The sequence below is a fragment of the Cucurbita maxima genome, unplaced genomic scaffold (genome assembly GCF_002738345.1).
Source record: "Cucurbita maxima cultivar Rimu unplaced genomic scaffold, Cmax_1.0 Cma_Scf00729, whole genome shotgun sequence".
Classification (NCBI taxonomy): domain Eukaryota; kingdom Viridiplantae; phylum Streptophyta; class Magnoliopsida; order Cucurbitales; family Cucurbitaceae; genus Cucurbita; species Cucurbita maxima.
In genome coordinates this window covers 4017-9539 of record NW_019272745.1, presented here as the reverse complement: position 1 = coordinate 9539, position 5523 = coordinate 4017, and the positions used below count along the sequence as shown (strand labels likewise).

At 32.6% G+C, this 5523-nt stretch overlaps 1 non-coding gene across 1 annotated transcript; it reads left to right on the top strand.

Annotated features, from left to right (window-relative positions):
• Positions 1 to 4883: 4883 nt before the first annotated feature.
• On the top strand, positions 4884 to 4956 carry TRNAA-UGC. Its single transcript has one exon. It is a non-coding gene; the product is annotated as a tRNA-Ala (tRNA).
• Positions 4957 to 5523: the final 567 nt, after the last annotated feature.

Sequence of the window (5523 nt, the reverse complement as noted above, 5' to 3'; positions counted from 1 at the left end):
TCAAATAGAGCAATGTTATAAGCTAAAAGTGAATAAACAACAACTGGTCACGTTCTCCTATAGTACATTTTGGGACATTTTAGTTCTGATGAGTGTATATATGATTTTGAGGACTAATCATACATACCGTAGGATTAATCTGATTGACGCTGTCCATAAACATGACGTTCAACATCATCAAAGAGAAGACGACATCGGGCCTATTGAAGGTGTTGTCAAATATGTACGAAAATACGTCGGCTATGAACAAGGTGTATTTGATGCAGAGGTTGTTCAATCTACAAATGTCGATATGTTGCAAATCATATAAATTAGTTCAACATGATTGTAAGTCAATTGAGTTGGGTGGAAATTATGTTAAAAAATGAAATTAAAGCATTGATTTTTGTGTAATCTTTACTCGAGTCGTGGTATACTGTTGTTGCTGCAATCAACAGTTCACGAGGATCTAATAAATTGAAATTTAATGAAATTCAAGATGTCAGCGAAAGCCCAAACGAGAAATTGGAGATTCATCAGACAATGCTCTCATTGTTGATCGAAGGGGAAGAAGTAAATCAAAGAGCCCAAACAAACATGGGCGATCAAAATTAAGAAACCGTGAAAAATCTCCAAACAAACAAAACGAAAAGAGTTGAAATTGTGGAGAAAAATAACACTTTCGGACAGATTGTACAAAATTGAAGAAAAGAAAAATCACAAATTTGAAGATAACAATAATTCCATATGTTCAGCAGAAGATACTGAGAATACTTTAATCCTTAGCGTGAATAGCCCAATTGAATTTTGGATTTTAGATTCAGTTGCATCGTTTCATTCGTCTCCAAGTAAGGAATTTTTTCAAAATTTAAAATAAGGAAATGTTAGGAAGGTGTATATTGCCGACAACAAAACGTTGGAGATTGTTGGAGATTGAAGGGAAGAGAGATGTCTACATATAAACTCTAACAGAAAATGAGTGAGTGGACATTATAGAATGTCATAAATATTTCTGATCTCAAGAAGAATCTGATCTCTATTGGTCAGTTGGATAGCACAGGTTATGCAGCCGAGTTTGGAAAGAGTTTGGGAAAGATTGTGAAGGGTGTCATGGTGGAAGCATGACCTAAAATATGGAACCCTATACACCAACTAGAGTGTATAAAAAAGGTTGTTGTTGCTAAGAGTGTTTCCAATTCAAGTAACAGCAACAACAACCAAGTTTTTACACCCTACAGCAGTGTCAATAGACTTGTACATATGAGCATCAAAGAAATGAAGATGATGGGTGCAAATGAAGTTTTAGAAGGCCTAAAATCTATTGATATGGGTGTTTGTGAGAGCTGCGTTATGGAAAAATATAAACGAGTTAGCTTCACAAAAGCTGCTAGAGAATCAAAGAAAGTGCGATTGGAAATGGTCCATACAGACGTTTGGGGACCATCTCTAGTTTCTTCATTTATAGTACCAAAATTTCACGGATTAGATGTCTCGCACTGTGCAACGAAAACTCTCTGTTTTCCTAAGGCTAGTTATATATCTCATGAACACTCTTTTCCTCCTCACGATATCTAGACACTATAACGTTGATCCAGTATTGTCTTATATAGTTAACGTTCACTCTTTAACGTCCAAGGACATTTTATAACTACCACGAAAATCAAAACATACAATAAATTTATACAAGTTTTACAACATATCATATACTACAAAATAGGGTTAGACTGCTTACTTTGTCGCGGAGAGACGTGTCATTGAGCTGAGTCAAAGAGATATACGACTCTTTATCCTAAGAAAAAATTTATATAATTTAAAATCCGGCTGCTCTGATACCAATCTGTCACAACCCAAATTTCAAAGGTTCAAAACTCAAATAGAAACTAAAATTGAAAGTGAAAACAAATAAAAACAAATAAAAATAAAAGTAAATTAATATAAAATAATGTTGTAAAATTAAAATGAGATTGAGAAAACAACACCACATTAAATATAAAATTAAATTAAATTATAAGACGGTGTTGTTCAAATTTATCCAAACAAAAAAAAAAGTGTTTGGGATAGAATTACAAAAAAAAAAAAAAAAAAATACTCGAACACAAAGACCTGTGACCGCATCTCCTGTGAGTGCACAACCTTTGAAGGCTCCCTCATACGAACCCATCCAAAATAATCACACATGTGGCCGCATCTCCTGACTTTAAACTGCTAGTCTAAACATGGTTTCGTCACCAAAGCTTTAGAGTTTAATCTATCTTTACAAAAATATTTTTTTCTTAATTTATAATTAGTCATAAAAAGAAATAATTAGGTACAAATTTGGTCTAGAATTCAAAACTTTCAAATCTTACGGTTTCTTAACCAGATTCAAATCCAGATTCTTGAACTCCTAGTACCTTAAATAAAGTTGGTCTCCTCTAATAAAATAGGAATTTCTCTTAAGATCATTAAGACAATTATGCTTTATCTTAAACACGCCAAACATGAAACTAAAGTGCGTTCAATTTAACTCCATTTTATTGCCATCTTGAATGATGTTTAGGGTATATTCTTGATTTACTTTAAAGTTCTTGTGACATGACAGTTCATATTAGTTAAACTTTCTGCAAAATCACAAGTTAAAAAACAACAACGATGAACCTAAGTCTATTAGTCATTTCAAAGACAATTTCTTTCTCCATCTTATCGATAATAATAGTTCAACTAAATCCATATTATGCAAAGAAACAAGTTTACGACTCATAAAAACAGCTACCTAAATTATGTCCTAAAAATTTGAAAACATAAGTTGTAGTTGATAATTACACAAAAATTTCCCTAAATTCATGAATTCGTGTCCAATTAGTTAATCCTAAAGATGGTAACTAGCATATAGTAATTGAAACTCCACATGAAGTAATTTAAAGTTCCCCAAAGTTTATCTCATCTTTAATGAAGCATGAATTGCATTGAAGTTCATGAAATGCTTATAGACTCCAACTCTGAGTACTATTAATGTGTTTCATTGAGTTTCTCATAAATGAAACTAAGGTGCATTCAATTCAACTTTATTTTCTTGTCATACGAGATAAAATGGAAAAATTAAATCAAACAAACGGATGAACTGAACCGAATCAATCCAACCCAAATTGATTTAGTTTGTTTTTTTTGTTGGGTTGTTGGTTTATTTGATAACCCTTTTATATTATAACAATGTCCTCCAACTAAGAGAAAATATATTTGAGTAAAAGCTAAAAATATTGGATGTTCAAGAAAAGGCATTTGGTTTAGTGGTGTGATTCTTCATATTTGACATCAACCTAACTTCATATTCGACATTTTATACTTACCATCATGCTCTTAATACTCATAGTCTTTCTTAACATATCATCCCTAGGCTTTATTCTCCAAGACACGTTATTTTATACTTACCATCACTTTCTTAGTACTCATAGTCTTTCTTAACATCCCATCCCAAGGCTTTATTCTCCAAGACACATCATTTTATACTTACCATCATGCTCTTAATACTCATAGTCTTTCTTAACATCCCATCCCAAGGCTTTATTCTCCCAGACACATTCTACATCTAAGGACTTCACGTGTTTCCTGCAATACGACAAAATACGACCTTAATACCTAGGCCTAAGGCTTCATACATATGTTTCAAGTGGTAAAACAAGGGCATTTGGTCTAGTGGTATGATTCTTGCTTTGGGTGTGAGAGGTCTCGAGTTTGATTCTCAAAATGCCCCTTCAAGAGATTGTAGTACGAATTGTGGGGATGTAGCTCAGATAGTAGAGCGCTCACTTCTGATGTGGAAAGTTACGGGGTTGATACCTTGCATCTCCAAAATGAATCAATCACTAAATATATTATTTCTTTTTAATTTTTTCTTATTTACGACATATTGAGCCGGGATAGTTTTTCATGTCACTATTTTGAAAATTACTTCTTTTTAATTTTTCCTTATTCATGACATGTTGAGTAGCGATATTTGTTCATTTTCACTATTATTGATGATGGAAAGTTTAGGGTTTTGTGATGCAAGAATTGTTGGGATGTAGCTTTGCTTAGCATGCGAGAGGTACGCGGATTGATACCTCGCATCTAGGGGCATTTAGGGTGTTCATTTCCCATGTGGAAAGTATGGGGATCAATACCTTGCATCTTCAATTGAATCGATTAATAAATATATTATTTATGTTCAATTTTTTCTTATCTTTTCAATTTTTTTCTTATTTAGGACATAATGAGCTGGGATAGTTTTTCATTTTCACTATTACTGATGACGAGATGCTTAGGACTTTATGATGTAAGAATTGTGGGGATACAACTTAGATGGTAGAGCGCTTGCTTTGCATGCAAGAGATTTGGGGATCGATACCCTGCATTTCTAGATTTTCTTCATTTTCACTATTATGGATGATGGGAAATTTAGGGTTCTATGATGTAATATTTTATTTCTATTTGCTCATTTAGCATGCGAGAGGTACGGGGATTGGATCGATACCCCATATCTCCAAAAGAAACTATTCGCTATTACTATTTTATTTCTATTCAATTTTTTCTTATTTATGACATAATGAGTAGCGATAGTTTTTCATTTTCACTATTATTCATGACGAGACATTTATTTTTTTGTGACGTAAAAATTGTGAACGAGACATTTATGTTTTTGTGACGTAAAAATTGTGAAGATGTAGCTTAGACGGTAGAGCGCTCGCTTTGCATGCGAGTTGTACGAAGATTGATAACCTGCATCTCCAAAAGAAAGTATTTAATTTGTTATAATATTTTTTCATTTTCACAATTATCGATGCCCCACATCACCAAAACAAACTATTTGTTATTAATATTTTGATATTTTTTTTATTTTCACTATTATTGATGATGGGACATTTAGGGTTTTAGGATGTAAGAATCATGGGGATGTAGCTCAAATGGTAGAGCGCTCGCTTTGCATGTGAGAGGTACAGGGATCGATACCCTGCATCTCCAAAAAAGAGACTATCTATTATTAAATAATATTGTTTCTTTTCAATTTTTCCTTATTCATGACAAAGAAAGAAATTATTTTTTTTAAGTATGAGTTAATTTAACATGTTATGTATAAGGTGGGTACGAGAAAAAAAGAAAACATACTTATATAAGGATTAATTTAACATGTTATGCATAAGGTGGGTAGGAGAGAAAAAGAAAACATACTTATATAAGGATTATTATATCATTATGGCTATGCCATTTTTATAGATAAAAGAGAGTAATGTCCCACAAGCACATATAGAGAGAGGACTTATTGTAAGTAAAGAAAGAAATCGAGTAGTTATATTGCTACTTGTGGAGAGAGAATTTGATGACTTCCTCAAAGAAAACAATTCAACAACCAAATGTATATTCTTCCATCTTAATCTTAAGAAACCAAAAATTATGGCAATTAAATCTATAATGATGATGCTCTTTTAATATCATTTTATCTTTTCCACTTTCAATAGGCATGCCTACCCAAATCCTAACTTTCGATATTTGTTTTACTTGTGTACTCACGAGATGTGTCTCAAATGGAAC